The sequence below is a fragment of the Lathyrus oleraceus genome, chromosome 7 (genome assembly GCF_024323335.1).
Source record: "Lathyrus oleraceus cultivar Zhongwan6 chromosome 7, CAAS_Psat_ZW6_1.0, whole genome shotgun sequence".
NCBI lineage: Eukaryota > Viridiplantae > Streptophyta > Magnoliopsida > Fabales > Fabaceae > Lathyrus > Lathyrus oleraceus.
Window position 1 is genome coordinate 94,928,517 of NC_066585.1, and position 19,319 is coordinate 94,947,835.

A 19,319-nucleotide genomic window follows, 5' to 3' on the forward strand; every position below is an offset into this window, starting at 1 on the left:
TGCCAACTCATCCAATCAATTGAATAAGAAATAAAATTGAAAGAGAATGAGAATGAAAAAAGACTCTCATTGGTCACTAGAAACCAGCCACACGCTGTCGCATCCTGCGAAAAATCAACCGGCGAGCTAAAAACAAAACACACACAGAGCCGCCACTGCGCGTTATTTATCCCAAAATAGGGAAAGGAAACGCTCAGAGAAACCTGGAAAGAACATGGTCTCGCGACCAGAGAGAAAGGGTAAGGGAGTCGGTTACGCAAGGGGAAGGTATTAGCACCCCTCACGTCCGTCGTACTCGACGGGATCCACGTCCTAGAATAAAGAATAGGTTGCTAAACATCACACACACACACGGGGAACGCAGGTGGGGTTAGGAGGAACGAGCTCGATAAGGTATCGCACCTTATGCCTACATATCTTGTCTGGAACAAGAATCAGAGCCACTGTAGTTCGGCTTACGCACGCCAAACAACACAAAACAACACAAACAAGCAAGAGTTGCAAACATGGAGCCCGACAACCACTGGATGGAATTACGTCGGCATCCGAACCAAAACACGCACAAAACGGCAAACGTGGAGCCCGACAGCCAATCACTGGGCTTACGTCGGCATCCGAACCAAAACACAATTAGATAACAAGCAAACACACGCAAAAAAGAAAAAGGTTGCCCGGAGTGGTCTCGCACGACCACCTGCCTACATACCTCGTCTGGAACAAGGATCAGGGCGATGTAGTTCCCCTGAAAGGGAAAAAATTTCAGCCAGAAACCGGGGAGACACAACACTAGGGAGACTACGACTCGAGCCTAGATGTTGTCATGCACAGTCATCCCTAAGTTCAGTTTTCTATCCTACTTGCATAAGCAAACTACTCCTATCCAGGAAAGAAGCAAGCACACAAGCATACAGAATAATTCAAGCATACATCCAATGAGAACAAGCATCTCAAACAGATATCCACATAACACGCACTATAACCAAACAAGTGGCTCACACAATAGGTTTGACTGCCTCAGCAAGTCGTCTGTACGGGCTGTGTTTGCTCTTAACCTTGCCATTACGAGGCTAAGGTGAAGCAGATGAAAGGATGAAGTGAGGATCAGACCTCACAGCTCTTATCCCTAACCAGGGAGAGCTTCTGACAAATGAGCATGGGTCCAGAATGGGGGAACCCTTCTATACTCAGAGACTCTGACACAATGTGCACTGCACGGATCTTGGGCTTGTGATCTCAATGCTACAACCACGTAATGGGAGCAAGGAGAAGACTCAACTGAATAGTGGGGGATAGATTGCATATCCCTACCTTCCACCAATTGCCTTGATTAAGGACTTTACCTGCTTAGGCACAAAAAATAAACAACCACAATCATTGCCTCTTAAGGAGGACTTCAGACATTTGCCCGGTCAAATAACAGACCGGGTCTCCAGACTACATGAAGTTAGGAAGTTATACCTCAATGCAAGTTGCTTAAGCAAAGCAAAGCAAAAGTTCACAAGGAACTGAGCAACTAAAAGTACCTGGAAACAGTCAAACACAGTTAGTACTCAGACATACCAAAATAAACAGCAAGTATTAATCAGTCAGACTATACAAACTAATGCACAACAAAGGCAAGCTATGAGCTCAAGCCCAAGCTTCACAACCTACAAAACAATGTTATGTTAGTGTACAAACATCAAACAACATCATTTGAAACAACTTGGATCATTCTCCATAAGCCTTGTGCTATTCATCCTGAAAAATCAAGCAAATATTAGCAACATGACCACTAGGCCAAGCCTAGGGTCCAAAAGCAAAAAAAACTCCTAAACAGCAAGGTATCTCTAACCAAAGTCAAATTAATGTCAAACAAAAGCCAACACAATTAGTCCCATGTCCATATCATTCATTATATTTATTTCATGCATAAAACAACTCAAACTAATTCAAATGGAGCACCAAACATGCAAACAGAACTATTGCATTCAATCCCACACCAAAACAATTTCAAAAATTCTCAAATAATTTACACCTAAACAGAGGATGTTCAAGGTCTAGCATGTCAAATTTTAGCCTAATTGGACCAAGGGAACTATGTCAATGAAAATCAACAAAAACAGACACAATTACATGCTCCAAATCACAACATCAACACATGCTTCCACTTCAAAAATTCATAACTCAATGAAAACAATAAAGAAATGAGTGAGACCAAAACAGGGATGTCACATCATGTGTCCACAACAAGCATATTAAATTTCATGATCATTCAATACCATATGAGCATTTCACAAGGATATTTCAAACACATGTCACACAAGCTTGCACATTTGACCAACAGAGATGAAAAATAGCAATCAAATTGAAAATGCCACATAAAATTCCACAAAAATTCACATAGCATCTTAACATGTTAATAAATCTCCATGTAAAATTTCACATCATTCTAACAAGCCTAGGTCCCTCAAAAAAAATCCAGCAAGTTGACATAATGAGGTGTGACACACATTGTCACACCTAAGTTCCAAAATTCACATCTCAATGACCAGGAATCCAAAATTCATAAAATGCACATGTAAATCTCCATTGATGTGTCTAGAATCACCACAAAAATTTTCAGACATTTATTTGTAAGCATGAGAATTTCACATTGGATTTGGCACAAGGTATCAAAATGTAGCACATGTTAAAGAACCCTAAGTCAAACATAATTCCTACCATGCACAACTTTGACCAATAGGTCAAAAAACATCTACAGTCAACAAGGAAGTCAAAGAAACAATTCTCATATTTTTCTGAATTTTCTATGATTTTTGGTGAATTTTCTAAGGTGTTATGAATTTTTTAACAATTAAATTAATTAAAATGAATTAGTAATGGCATTCTGGTAATTATGAGGCGCGGGAGCGGGAAACAGCGTATTTGAATTTTCAAATGGATTTTCAGATCAAACACTCAACCTTCATCGTTTTCGCTTCAGATTTTTCCAGAAATTCATAAACATGATGAACACAAAATCTCCACCAAAATGAGCAAATGAGCATCCGTTGGAATCGTCTCTTAACGTAGAATCTAAATACGAACTTATTTTAACCTAAATGTTCCACTATTTTCCAAATCGATCAACCTAGGGTTTGGTTACAAAACTTCCAATCCAGATTTCTTCACCTACGGTTATCCATTTCACAAACTACCTATGTCACGATGATCTACAATCGATAAACTACAAAACACATACAGCAATTTGAAAAACCGTGACATTCGAAAAACTCGTGTACCTGGAATGGCAGTGTCGTATTGATGCTCTTTGCGTGCTTTCTCCACAAACAGATGTAGAAGGATGATGAGGAAGGTGAATAGAGTGATTGCTTCAGTTCCAGGTTGCTTCTAGTGCTCGCAATCTCGATTTGCCATAGATGATGCTTGCTTGGACAGTTGAGAATCTGTGCTTCTTTCCTTCCAAACTTCACAAATAGATGGAGAGGATGATGATTGAAGATTGATGCAAAAGGAAATTCGAGAATTGAGCAAGAATGGATGAAGATTTTGCCAATTTTGTTCAATGTGTTCTTGAGAGAAACTTGAGAGAATGAAGAGTTTTAGATCTGATTTTGGGATGTGTGATTTTCTGTTATGATTAGATGATGATTAGGATTATATATGCCACCTTAATCCAAGTTTAATCATGCTAATTAACCAAAATGCATTTGTTAGTGAAAATGGTTAATTTTAAGTAAGGGCAAAATTGGAATTTCACATGCCAGCTCATTGCCACCTCTTTGACAGCTCACACAACTTCCAAATGCCATGTGTGAGCTGTTGCCACTTGTTTCACCTTCATTGGATATGCCATTCTCATTTTCACTATGTAATTGCACTTTGTCCAATTTTTGCACTTTCATTCTACAAGTCAAATTCCAAACCACAAGCCTTAGCCATGAAATGATGATTCCAACAAGTTTCAAATACCATTTGTGAGGTGTAGCAAAAATCCCCACTCAAAAATTCCAATTATTTCACAAGTTGGACAATTCTGCCCCTGGTCCATTTAACTGTCCAGTTGAAATTTGACTTTTTGCATTGACCATTTTTGAGAAAATCCAATTATGCACCATGAAAGTACATGTCAAATGGAGTTTGTGCATATAAAGAACTTGCAATTTGGACAAACCATGTGGAAATTACGGCCTCCTGATTATGGGTCATTTTTGAATTTCACTGAGCCCTAATTTTCCAACCATACATGGGATTTTCAAGTTCTTGGACTTTTTGGAAAGGTGAGAACAAGATCTACAACTTTCATGTTGAACAATTTTTCATTTGAAGCTTCTTTGGACACGTGGTCTTGAGGTCAAAAACTTTCCATTTTTGGAAACTTCAATTACAAGTCACTTTCTATTTTTGGCAGTTTTTGTCCTGACTTGATTTTCTTCATTCTTAAGCTTTGAGATGTTATATAACACTTGTTCCAACATGAATGAAGTGTATCCAACTCATTTCCACCTCCCAATCCATCAAATCATGTACAGTTGACCACAGTTGACTTTTCATCTGACAGATGAATCTGGCAATGCACTGATCAATCTAAACTCCAATCTTCCACTGAAATGGCTCAAGGGTGAAACCCTAGCCTCAATAAGCACAATATAATCATAGAATGAACCCCATAACCACCATAGACCCCATCTCCTGATTATGCCCTGACTGGCCCAATGCAACTGATTAGGGTTGACCAGTGGTCAAAACCCTAATCTCAAGGAATCTGCCTCCATCTCCTGATGAAACCCAACCATAATGATGATGATGTATCACTTCAATCAAGATGAAGACCAATACCCTTTGAGCATCACAAAAAACCCTAATTCACAGTCCAATCCTCAGATGGCCAATGATCAGTCAATAAACCCTAGGCTTGCACTTTGACTTCTTCATCTTCTGATCAAGACTTGGGAGAATGGCTTGCACAATGTCACCACATGATATGCAATATGCAATGCCTAATGACCTAAAAATGTATGCAATATGTTAAGCTTAGTCCCAAGAGAGGAGGGCAAATTTTGAGGTGTTACAGCTGCCCCTACTCAATCCACTGTGAACCTGTCGATACGAAATAGCCTCGGCTTTCGGATGATCAGGATGAAGAGTGATTGAATACCAAGAACAGACGAACAATTTGCACTCTGATGGGATATAATTAACAGCGCCTGTCAGCATCGGCGAAGAAACAAACTTGAAAAACGTCGACCTGGATACCAAAATAAATGGTAACGCAGGGATAACTATGGTCTGATCACCACACATCCACGCGGGATTATCATCACTTCTTTTTTCTTTTCTTGAACCTCGAAATTTTTCTTATCCTTTTTCATTTTCTTGAACCCCGAACTTTTTCTTATCTTTTTCATTTTCTTGAACCCCGAAATTTTCTCTGCGCAAACGATCCTCGGATCTCTGCATTTGAACCCCAAAAAATGCCTTAGCACTCCCTTTTGCCAACATAATGAATCCCAATCTCCAGTTTGAACCCCAGTCGCCTGACGATAACTCGCGATCGCCAATATGAACCCCGTTCTCCAGAAAATGTCGCAACATCTCCCTTTCTCCATTTGAACCCCAGAAAATGCCTCATCATTTCTTTTCTCCGTTTGAACCCCAGGAAAATGCCTCAGCATATCCTTTTCTCCAATCTCTCGTGATCATTCCGCTGGCAACGTCGGAAATAACACCCAACCACTCTGAGGGCGACATGTCAGAGGGTAAACCTTCATAAAGAAGGTAGCATGTGTATCTCTTCCTCAGAAGACACCTATAACGACCTCCATTGGCCTCAGCCAGAGCCTAAGGTGACACATGAACAGAAGATAATCCTGAGGACCTCATCCCGGATAAAATCTTCAACTCCATCTCCATTTGAACCCCAGAAAATGAAGGTGAGAAAAACAAGAAAGGGGGGTTTGAATTGTTTGAAAAATAAGCGCTTTTCCAAAATGAAAATCACACAATGATTTTATACTGGTTCGCTTATAACACAAAGCTACTCCAGTCCACCCGGCCAAGGTGATTTCGCCTTCAACAAGGACTTAATCCACTAATCTTGAAAGATTACAAACAATACCTAAGAGAGAAGAAAATCTCTTAGTCTTCTCAAGTCTACTGACTACAAGGAGTCACTTGAGGAAATCAAATAAAAAATAGATACAAGATATGTAATCTAGAGTGCTTCTAAGAAAGCAAGTATTACAAAATTAAGAACAGATTTTTCACTTAATAAGCAAAAGCTTAGTGAAATTCTTTGAGAGCAAAGATGATTTTCTTGAGCGTGAAATAATTCAGTATAGTTTTGGCTAGTTGATTTCTTGGTTACTGAATGTTGATTGCATCTCTATTTATATATGAGTTGGAGTAGAGTTGAATCTGGTGGATATTAAACTGAGTTTACTCCATCACTTAAATAGCTTCTGCAGTTTAACTTTTCATCTTTGAAGTGACTACTTACCACAAGTAGTATCTTTTCTCTTGGAAGCGGAGATTAACGTCTCTTTCTTAATCAGGAAATCCAATTTGAAAATCTTTACTTGTCTTCAACGTTACTCTTTCATGATTAGCAAATCCATAATCAGAGTATTTGTGTTTCTGGAGAATCTTGGAATCTTGCTTCTGATGTTGATCTCTTGAGAGTTCAGATGGCGCTGATTACGTTTCTCCAGAATCAGAGCTTCTAGACTTTACTTCATGTTCAGATGCTTCTGATACTTTGCAGTTTTGTCCAGAGTCAGAGCTTCTTGAAACGAGATTCCACTTTAGATGCTTCTGATACTTGATAATTTGTATCTGATCTTGTTGTGCATCTGATGACATCATCAGATTTATTTCTTCTATCTTTAGAACCCTGCACACTTAGAAACTTTTCGTTAGGGTGCCATTTTTGGTTTCATCCTTTGTTATCATCAAAATCAAGGAATCTGTTGTAGAACAATTTTTGTTCTTACAATCTCCCCCTTTTGATGATGACAAAACAACTTAAAATAGCAGATGAAACATGAATAAAATAAGATCAGATAGACAGAAGCTCCCCCTGAGTTAGTGCTAGGGAGTTCAGAAGTTCTTACCAGAGCTTTCCAAGTAATGAGATTTCTGAAAACTTTCTGCAATTTCTTAAATTTAATGTTAGAGCTATTTAATCAGAGCTGTTTTTATCAGAGCTATTTCTACAATTGTTGCAGAGTGCTTAAGGTTTTTAGACAATTTTCATCAGAGCTATTTAATGATTTCTCCCCCTTTTTGTCAGAATCAAAAAGACATAGTAAAAAAAATAACTTAAAGAGAAAAACACTTCATTAAAAGAGAAACATCAGATTCATTAAAATCAAGAGCAAAACATTAGATCCAAAAAGAAGACAGAAGCAAAAACAACAAAAGGCAAACAAAACATAAAATCCTAAGTGCCTAAGGGTTCTGAGGCAATTTCTGCAAGATCATGGCAAGCATCTTCTGGATATTCTCATTGACCGTATCTTGCTTGTCCATTCTGTCTCGGAGGATGTTCTGATCTTCCTTAAGGTCCTTCAGAGTCTGAAGGATCATGGGAACAGCAGTTGAAGACTCCCCCTGAGTCAGAGCCTGCTGGGCTTCAGCTTCTGCAGCAGCTTGAGCTTCTGCATCTGCCAGAGCCTTAGCTTCAGCTTCTTGATGCCTTAGGATTTCTGCTTCTTTTGCCAGTCTTTCTTCCTCTAGTCTTTTTGCTTCTTCGGCAGCTTCCTTAGCCAACCTCTCCTCTTCTAGCCTTCTGGCTTCAGCTTCTCTGGCAAGTCTCTCCTGGAGTCTTGCCTCAGCATCTCTGATGTAGCCATTTCTGACTTGTTCAGAGACACTCTTCAGCCTAAAAGACTCAGATGTCATCCAGCCAATGACTCTGTTCCAGTGTGTCCTTACAGATGCAGGATCATCACTAATTTCAGAGTTTGTGACTAGAGAATCTATCTTTTGAGCTGAAGCCTCTGCAAACATAAAGATGGCTTCCTTAAGGGTAGGTTTAGAAAGCTCAGGTTCAGGTTCTGGTTCAGAGGTATGAGGTGGAGAGTTTTGAGGGCTGAGATTTAGAGTTTGAGGTTCAGATTCTGACTCAGGTTGGGGTTCAGAATCTGCTTCTGGTTGAAGACTGGGGGATGAAGCATAGAGTGGGTTTAAATCTAAAGGTTCGGATTCTGGTTCTGGGACAGCGGGAAGGATTGGTGGAATGATATTAGAGGTGAAAGGAGCAGATGGTTGAATTACAGAGGGTATGGTGGTTGTTTGTTGTAGTGGTGAAGTTATTTCAGGTTTTGTGGTTTGTGTTCGTTGTGAAGCAAGTCTATGGGCATAGAGTGTTGCTATGGTTGGGGAGTTTGGGTCAGAGTGTTCTTGGTCAGAGGACTCTTGGTCAGAAGAAGGGGAAAGGTAAGGAGGTGATTCATATTCAAAGGATGAAGAAGAAGAAATGCTTTGGTGGGTTTGTATAGGTTGAGAGGGAGGAATAAAGGTTCTAGCTATGTTTAGAACTGGTGTAGGTTGGGAGGTTCTGGTGATTGAGGGTGGTATTTCAGAGGTGGTATATATTGGTTGTGAAGAGAGAGGGTTAGAGGAAGCCATTTTAAATTCAGAGGAGACAGGAGGAATAGACTTACCAGAAGAGACATTCAGAGGTGCTGAAGTTTTGCTTCCAGAAGTTTCTCCAAGTCTGGCTTTCTTTGCTCTTCTTGCCTCAGCAGCTATCAGTTTCTTAGAGACACCTCTCTTGTATCTGACCAGATCTTCTACTGAATCCAGACAGTCGTCGAGACTGAAATCAGAAATATCAACGCCTTCATCCAGACGATCCTGAAGGTAGATAGCAATGGCACTCTTGGGTTCATTCTTGAAGAACCTGGCAAGGCCATGAGGCATCTTCCTCTAATCTTTTAGAGATTCCCAGGATACATCTAGAGTTGGCTTGACTCTGATCTCTTTGATGATTCCCATGCTCTTGAGGTTTTTGGCATTTAAAGCTCTCCCTACATCAATTGCCAGATCATCCATACATCTGGTCTTTTCCAGATCATCTACCAATCCATGCTCAATGAAGATGTCAGAGAGCAGTCTCCCCAGAGGGATGTAAGACCTTGGCTTCATGTTGTTTCTGGTTTCTCTGACAGAATCCCTCAGATATCTGAAGAGAAGAACAGGGAGGTTGATCTGGATACCCTTCTGAATACAATATAAAATGCATTTCTGGTCTGCATTTATGTAATCTGAAGAATTTGAAGCTGGACGATGGTGGATTGTTCCCAGGATGATTTTCAGCCAAACTCGGAGGTTCTGGTGAAGCTCCTTGTTCTTAGAGGGGTTTCCTTCAACATTAGGTTTGAAGATTGTTGGGTTGATAACTTCAGTGATGCGTTTAGACCTAGGAGGAATATTGTAAATCCTTTTACCTCCAGTTTTCTCCATGTTCAGCAAGGAAGCAATTGAAGCTTCAGTGATTACAATCTTCACTCCCAGAACAAAAGAAACAATGAACTGGTCATCTGCATCTGCATGTCTCCAGAATTCTTTGACAAGAAGAGGGTAAATGGGACCATAAAGCCTGTCGAAGTAGGTTTCCCATCCTTGTTGACGAAGTTCCCTAGTGAGATCAACGCCATTTCTTCTTAGGTTGTCAAAATCAACCAAGGATTCACACAAAACATCCAAACCTTCAAAAGGAGTTGAAAGGTTTATGTGGCTTTCTCGGTCAAGAATGTGGGGTTCTTGATAAACAGGGGTTATGGTGACGCCTGTAACAGTGGGTGTTTGAGTGTTTGAGGTTTGGGGATTAGAAGCGGATTCCATCTGTTGGGAGAAGTTAAAAACTTCTTGCTGTTGAGCATCCATGAAGAAGATTGAAGAAGAAGATGAAGAACTTGCAGAGAACTTGCAGAGAAGGGTTTAGGGTTTTAGAGTGAGTGAGAGTGATAAGTGTGTGAAATGTGAGAAAAGTGTTTATATACCTAAGTAAAAACGCATGCAAAACGACACACATACCAGCGTTAGCACAAAAACCAAAATAGCACGTTTGGGGGAAAAATGATTACAGCTAATAAATGAATGTCTAATCCCACAGTTTGCACACTGCTCGAGGAAAACTCAAACGTATGCCTTTTGAATTTCTTGACAGCTGTCTAGAAGTTCTAAGGTTTGACGCTCAGAGCTCCACGTGTTTAATGTATCTGATCTTCAGGAATACCAAGAGATTGGTTCTGAAGATTTCTAACTCAGATATCTTTTTAACAATGTAGAAGTATCAGAGTCAGAGGCAGAATCATATTTGTTTTTATCAGAATCTTATTTTATATTTTCAGAGCCATACTTCATTCAGGACAATTTTTAATGTTCAGATTTTCTAAGATGAAAAGAAATCTATCTTCAGCTAGAGGCTTAGTAAAGATATCTGCCCATTGATGTTCTGTATCAATGAACTTCAGCGTTACTATCCCTTTCTGAACATAGTCTCTAATAAAATGATGTTTAATTTCTATGTGTTTGGCTCTGGAATGTAAAATAGGATTCTTACTCAAACAAATAGCAGCAGTATTATCACAAAGGATAGGAATGTTACTCTCAAATATCTGAAGATCTTCTAGCTGATGCTTCATCCAGAGCATCTGAGTTGTGCACAGTGATGCTGAGATATATTCTGCTTCTGCAGTTGATAGAGCGATAGTTGACTGTCTTTTGCTAGCCCAGGAGATTAGATTGTTTCCCAGAAGCTGGCAATTTCCAGATGTGCTTTTTCGTTCTATTCTATCTCCTGCATAATCTGCATCACAATAACCAGAAAGCCTATACTCTGATGTTTTCTCATACATCAGGCCCAGGTTAGGAGTTCCTTTCAGATACTTAAGAATTCTCTTAACAGCTGTTAAATGAGATTCTCTAGGATCTGATTGGAATCTGGCACAAAGACAGACGCTAAAGAGAATATCAGGACGAGTAGCAGTCAGATAGAGAAGAGAGCCTATCATACCTCGATAGAGCTTCTGACAAACCTTGTTGCTTACCTCTTCCTTTTCCAGAATGCAAGTTGGGTGCATAGGAGTTTTGCAGAGTTGCATTCAGACATATCAAACTTCTTCAGAACGTCTTTAATGTACTTGCTTTGATGAATGTATGTGACTTCTGGAGTTTGATTAATTTGAATTCCCAGAAAGAACTTTAGTTCTTGCATTAAACTCATTTCAAATTCTGCCTGCATTAACTTAGAAAATTCTTGGCAAACAGAGATATTAGCAGAACCAAAAATAATGTCATCAACATAAATCTGGCATATCATGAGATCATTTTTATGGTTTTTACAGAAGAGTGTAGAATCAACTTTCCCTCTGATAAAATTTTGTTCCAGAAGAAAATTGCTTAAGCGTTCATACCAAGCTCTGGGAGCTTGTTTAAGTCCATATAAGGATTTCTTAAGTTTGAAAACATGTTCTGGAAAGTTTGAATTTTCAAAACCTGGAGGTTGATTGACATACACTTCTTCTGAAATATAACCATTAAGAAATGCACTCTTGACATCCATTTGGTATAATTTGATAGAATGATTAATAGCAAAAGATACAAGAAGACGAATAGATTCTAACCTCGCGACTGGAGCAAAAGTTTCATTATAATCAATACCTTCTTGTTGACTATAACCTTGAGCTACCAGTCGAGCTTTGTTTCTGACAACTTCTCCTTTCTCGTTCAGCTTGTTTCTGAAAACCCATCTGGTTCCAATGACATGAGTGCCTCTGGGTTTAGGAACGAGATCCCAGACATCATTCTTGGAGAATTGATCTAACTCTTCTTGCATAGCTGCCACCCAATCGTTATCTTGAAGAGCTTCATCACAGGACGTAGGCTCAATCAGAGACACTAGTCCCAGAGGAATATCTTCAGAAGTTCTGAAGGTAGATCTGGTTCTAACAGGTTCATCTTTGTTTCCCAAAATCAAATCTTCAGATACGTTAATACGACTTTTAACTTTCCTTGGAATTTCTGGAGATTTAATTTCTTCAGAGTCTGGAGTGACAGTTGCTTCTGGAGTTTTCTCAGATTCTACCAGAGTGATCTCTAAATCTGCAAACTTTTCAACTAGCTTTGACTTTTCAGGGTCAAGCTTATCATCAAATCTAACATGAATTGATTCCTCCACAATTTTGGTTTCTGTGTTGTATACTCTGTAGCCTTTAGAGCGTTCTGAGTATCCTAACATAATACCTTTCTGTGCTTTGGAATCAAACTTGTTCAGATGTTCTTTAGTATATAATATAAAACAAATGCATCCAAAAGGATGAAAATATGAAATGTTGGGTTTTCTTCCCTTACACAGTTCATAGGGAGTCTTTTCCAGAATAGGTCTAATAGAGATTCTATTCTGAATATAACACGCTGTATTTACAGCTTCTGCCCAAAAGTGCTTTGCTACATTTGTTTCATTGATCATGGTTCTGGCCATTTCTTGGAGTGTCCTATTCTTCCTCTCTACAACTCCATTTTGTTGTGGAGTTCTAGGGCAGGAGAAATCATGGGATATTCCATTAGAATCAAATAATTCTTCAAAATCTTTATTTTCAAATTCTCCACCATGATCACTTCTGACTCTAACAATTTTAGAGTCAAATTCTTTTTGCACTTTAGAACAGAAACTGGTGAATACAGAGTGAGACTCACTCTTGTGCTTTAGGAATTTTACCCATGTCCAGCGGCTGTAATCATCAACGATTACTAGTCCATACTTCTTTCCATTGACTGATGCTGTTTTCACAGGACCAAATAAGTCAATGTGAAGAAGCTCCAGAGGCTTAGAGGTAGAAACAACATTTTTCTTTTAAAAGATGTTTTTGAAAACTTTCCTTTCTGGCAAGCTTCACACAGAGCATCTGAAGAAAACTTCAGTTTAGGCAGGCCTCTGACTAACTCAAGTTTAGTTAGCTGAGAAAGTTTTCTCATGCTAATGTGGCCTAAGCGTCTATGCCATACCCATTGCTCTTCGTGAACTGACATTAAACATTTAACATTTTGATCTTTTAAATCAGAAAGATTTATTTTATAAATGTTGTTTTTCCTCTTGCCTGTGAAAAGGACAGAGCCATCGTTCTGACTAATGGCTTTACACGTTTTTTGATTAAAGATTACATCATAACCGTTATCACTTAATTGACTTATGGATAACAAGTTATGCATTAATCCTTCTACATAAAGAACATCAGATATAGAGGGAAGAGTACCATTACCAATAGTTCCGGAGCCTCTGATCCTTCCTTTCTGATCTCCTCCGAAGCCTACAAATCCAGCGTCTTTAAGTTCCAGGCTTTGGAACATAGACTTTCTTCCCGTCATATGTCGCGAGCATCCAGAGTCCAGGTACCATGACTGGTGTCTGAACTTTGCTGCATAGGATATCTGCAACATAGATAATCTTATCTTTCGGTACCCAGAATCTCTTGGGTCCTTTTAGATTAGTCTTCCCAGAGTTTCTTATAACTTTGGGTCTTCTAGCATTCTTAAATTTTTGTTCTTGTGTGTGTGTGTAATGATATGAAAACGGAGATTTAAGCTGTTTACTGGTAGAGGTTTTATTTTCCTCAGAATCATACCCAATTCCCTTTTATTATTCTGACTTACTCCATAAATCATGGATGCCATAATACTCCTATCTATCCCATTCTTCAGAAATTGTTGAAAGGCTTCTTCATATTTATAAATAATTTCATTTGAAGTTTGTGGTGCTTGAGACAACGTTTCTTCTAATTCTAAGCTTTTTGTTTTAGCTCCATCTCTTTCTATCGTTAGAGATCTGATAGTATCATCTCGTGCTAGAATTGTTGTCTCAAGTCTACTACATACTTCAGATTTTGCTTTAAGAAGGCCTTTAATGTCTTTAACTTTTTGTTTTAATTTCTGAAGAGAGGTAAGAGTTTCTGATAAACATGATTCTAAGTCAGATCTAGAAAGTTCAGAAAATACCTCTTCAGATTCTTCATCTGAGCTGCTGGATGTGGTAGCCATAAGAGCTACGTTGGCCTGTTCATCAGAGTCAGATTCTGATGATTCGGATTCACTATCGTCCCAGGTGGCCATTAATCCCTTCTTTGTTCTGAAGGTATTTTTCTTGAAGCTTTCTTTCTTAGAGTTATCTTTCTTCAGCTTGGGGCATTCATTTCTGTAATGACCTGTTTCTTTACATTCAAAACAGGTAATATCTTTGTTAGGTTTACCTTTTGAAGTTGACTCTGATCGATCCCCTCTGGGTCTTGATCTTCTGAAGTTGTTGTTGTTCCTTCTTTTCCAGAGTTGCTTAACTCTTCTGGTTAGTAAGGACAGTTCTTCTTCATCATCAGAGTCTTCAGGTTCAGAGTCGTCAGTATCTGCAGTTTCTGCCTGGAGAGCTTTGGTTCTGTCTGACTTCCGTCTTTCAGGTCTGGACTTCAGCGCCACTGACTTGTTTTTTCTGAGGCTCATCCTCCTCTAGTTCTATCTCATGACTTCTGAGAGAACTAACAAGTTCTTCAAGGCTGATATTGTTCAGATCCTTTGATAACTTCAGAGCAGTAACCATTGGTCTCCATTTCTTTGGCAGACTTCTGACTATCTTCTTAACATGATCTGCAGTCGTGTATCCTTTGTCAAGCACTTTAAGACCTGCAATAAGAGTTTGGAATCTGGAAAACATAGCTTCTATAGCTTCATCATCTTCCATCTTGAAGGCTTCATATTTCTGGATCAGCGCCAGAGCCTTCGTCTCCTTGACTTGGGAGTTTCCTTCATGGGTCATCTTCAGAGAGTCAAGTATATCTTTAGCCGTCTCTCTGTTGGTGATCTTTTCGTATTCGTTGTATGATATAGCATTTAGAAGTATTGTTCTGGCCTTGTGGTGATTTTTGAAATCACGTTTCTGATCTTCTGACATTTTGCTTCTGGGAACTTCAGCTCCATTTGAGACTGGAGGTTTGTATCCATCTGTGACAATGTCCCAGAGGTCAGCATCATAACCCAGAAAGAAACTTTCGATTCTGTCTTTCCAGTAATCAAATTTTTCTCCATCAAAAACAGGAGGTTTAGCATTGTAAGAATCTCTTTCATTTGAGTGAGCCATTTGTTTTTCTCGCACTGGATCTCTCTACACGGTTAAGTGTTTGATTTGAAAATCAATAACAGAGCCGGAGCTCTGATACCAATTGAAGGTGAGAAAAATAAGAAAGGGGGGTTTGAATTGTTTGAAAAATAAGCGCTTTTCCAAAATGAAAATCACACAATGATTTTATACTGGTTCGCTTATAACACAAAGCTACTCCAGTCCACCCGGCCAAGGTGATTTCGCCTTCAACAAGGACTTAATCCACTAATCTTGAAAGATTACAAACAATACCTAAGAGAGAAGAAAATCTCTTAGTCTTCTCAAGTCTACTGACTACAAGGAGTCACTTGAGGAAATCAAATAAAAAATAGATACAAGATATGTAATCTAGAGTGCTTCTAAGAAAGCAAGTATTACAAAATTAAGAACAAATTTTTCACTTAATAAGCAAAAGCTTAGTGAAATTCTTTGAGAGCAAAGATGATTTTCTTGAGCGTGAAATAATTCAGTATAGTTTTGGCTAGTTGATTTCTTGGTTACTGAATGTTGATTGCATCTCTATTTATATATGAGTTGGAGTAGAGTTGAATCTGGTGGATATTAAACTGAGTTTACTCCATCACTTAAATAGCTTCTGCAGTTTAACTTTTCATCTTTGAAGTGACTACTTACCACAAGTAGTATCTTTTCTCTTGGAAGCGGAGATTAACGTCTCTTTCTTAATCAGGAAATCCAATTTGAAAATCTTTACTTGTCTTCAACGTTACTCTTTCATGATTAGCAAATCCATAATCAGAGTATTTGTGTTTCTGGAGAATCTTGGAATCTTGCTTCTGATGTTGATCTCTTGAGAGTTCAGATGGCGCTGATTACGTTTCTCCAGAATCAGAGCTTCTAGACTTTACTTCATGTTCAGATGCTTCTGATACTTTGCAGTTTTGTCCAGAGTCAGAGCTTCTTGAAACGAGATTCCACTTTAGATGCTTCTGATACTTGATAATTTGTATCTGATCTTGTTGTGCATCTGATGACATCATCAGATTTATTTCTTCTATCTTTAGAACCCTGCACACTTAGAAACTTTTCGTTAGGGTGCCATTTTTGGTTTCATCCTTTGTTATCATCAAAATCAAGGAATCTGTTGTAGAACAATTTTTGTTCTTACAGAAAATACCTCAGCATTTCTTTTCTCCATTTGAACCCCGAAACGGCGCTGATCACGTAACGTCTTCTGATTTTATCTCCATCTCTGTCCGACGGAAACATTTCCTCCAATATCGCACTACTGGGGAACGTTGCTGATCTGACGTCATGATACCAAACTCCTCAGAGTAACACTTTTAACCAGACACTGACTGATGACTGGGAAGAAACTCGACGTTTATTGGACATCGAACAATGATGTTTACCTGACACCAAAGAAACTCGACCAGACATTAAACAATGACTGGGAGGAAACACGACGTTTACCGGACATCGAACGATGATGTTTACAGACACCGAAGAAAGCTCGATCAGACATTAAACAATGACTGGGAGGAAACTCGATGTTTACAGGCATCGGACAATGATGTTTACAGGCATCACACAACGATGTTGACAGGACATCTAATCAATGATGTTGACAGGACATCGAATAATGATGTTGACAGGACATCAAACAAGGATGTTGACATGACATCAAACAATGATGTTGACAGGACATCAAACAAGGATGTTGACAGGACATCAAACAATGATGTTGACAGGACATCAAACAATGATGTTGACAGGCATCAAACAAAACTCAACCAGACACTTACTGATGACTGGAAAAAAACTGTTGCTCCAAAATCCCGATGCTGAACTCCTCAGAGTATCGTCTTCACTGTCCGGCAAAACCAATCCTCAAGCGGTAACCACGGCTCGAGTCGCGCTGATCGCGTACCATTCTCCGATCTTCATTCCCATCTCTGCCCGACGGAAAAGCTTCCCCCAGTATCGCACTACTGGGGAATATCTCTGATTAACCCAAGATTCTGAACTCCTCGGGGTAACACCTTGCTCTTCGGGCCAAACCACCTCTCAAACAGTAACCACAGCTTGAGACTAGCTTATGCGTGCAATATGATGCATGATTGATTTTTCTGCGTAATGCTCCATACTTATGGAAATGCTACGCGATTATTTATTTTTTCTATGCAATATGCCATGCTATTCTACATGATGAATGCATAAAAAACATCCCCCTCAAGGGACTCCTCTGGGGAATACGAGACACTCCGCTGAGGAACTTGTCAATGCTCCGATCACCACCCTGCCAGGGAATAGCACTGCTGCTGGGAAAAGGCAACCCTTGCTGGGGAGGAACCTCCTTTGCACCCAATCCGCCTGGGAAACTGCTGGGGAATAAGAACCACCAACATTCTGTGGGGATACACCAGTCTTCGACTTGCTAGGGATATCAATCCTGACTCTGCTTCGGGAAACCCTCACAGATACCTGCTGACTTCACTGGGGAAATACTCACAGATACTCCGCCGGGGAAATAGCAATCTCCAGACTCACCTGGGGATGCATCACTCTATCACCTGCTGGGGAATAACATCCTAACCCTGCTAGGGAAACGAATGCCACTCCGCCGGGGACAACCCATGCAATCCATAGATAGCATCAACTCAGTTGGGGATGCAGATATCCGTCCGCTACGGGAACTTGTTCAATCCACTGGTAGGATGAACACTGCTGGAGATATATATCATTGAAAACCCGCTCCACTCGGGGAATAACAACCTTCAGACCTGGCTGCTGAGGAAACACCATTGTAAACCGGCCGGGATAACTATCCTGACTCGGCTGGAGACGTCCACAAACCTTGAATCTGCTGGGGAACTAGTCCTCTAATTCTGCTTGAGGGACCTAGCTGGGAAATGAGAAAAGTTGGCACAGAACACCCGTCGACTCGTCGAACCACGGTATCCCCCTCCCAATCTTGCATCAGCTTTCCACTTTTGAGAATTCCCAGACTCGTCTGGACCTTTTCTGCTCCATCATCTTGTATTCCAAGTCGCCCCGCGCTCGACGAGAAACGTACTCCTGGGAACCATACAGACTTTCAATCTTCCGACTTTTGAAGAGTCTTCTTGATTAATTTCAAGGATCGTCGCACGTCGCAACGTCTTCGTCGTTCTCTAACTTGCTTTGCCCCTGATCAGACTCTGCGGGGATTTTCCACAGACTTTCCAATCTTCCGATTTTGAAGAGTCTTCTTGATTAACATCAAGGATCGTCGTACGTCTCAACGTTTTCGTCATATATCCGTCCCTGAGCGAACTCTCTGGGGATCTGTTACAAAGCTTCCACATCACAACCTGCAAGTGAGTGAAGAATATCTAACAGTACCTGCAAAACAGACCGTCAGATAAAACCGTGCCCCGGGCGTGTCAAGATTTCAACACTTGGGTCACTCAACCTTCCAAATAAGATTTCCAGTTTCAATCTCATAAACATGCATTGGAAGGAACCCGTATGTATTAAAAATGCAAGATTCTTTATCAAAAATATCTGGATGTTTTTGCAATCAAAGCGGTAATGAAAAACAAAAACAAAATTATTTGACTGAATATGCATTTTATTGGTTGGAAAAGTGTGGCTCAAATTGAGCAATACAAAGGAAGCAATTCCTGAAAAGAGGTAATTGCTCTCAAAAGGAAAAATCTATCCTAATGGCAATGTGAAACTCGTGACCTCATCGAGTTCCAACTCGGTTACACCCCATATGTCCTCAGACTCTCCATGCTTTCTGCCTTCTGAACAAGACAATTCTGACTGATCCCTACCGGGTATTATCCATGATGCTTTAACCAAAGCGCAAACGATCATGCTAGACGCAGTTGTTCGTTTCAATCCCTCTTTTGCCTGGACCGCCCTTTCGGGTTTTCAGTCCACCGGGATACCCTTTTTTGCCCAAGTCGCCTTTTCAGGTTTTCGACTTGCCGGGTGTACAGTTTTTTCATCTTTATCCCTAACTTTTGCCCGAACCTTTCTTTCGTTTTTTGGTTCGCCGGGATGCCCATTTTTGCCTGGACTATTTTGTTCTTTTCGTCCAGCGGGTCTCTTTACACGAAGTATTTTTTAACTGCGTCCGCATTCACAGGGGATGGAAAATCTTCGCCATCCATGGTCGTTATCAACAAGGCTCCGCCAGAGAAAAACCTTCTTGACCACGAATGGACCTTCATAATTC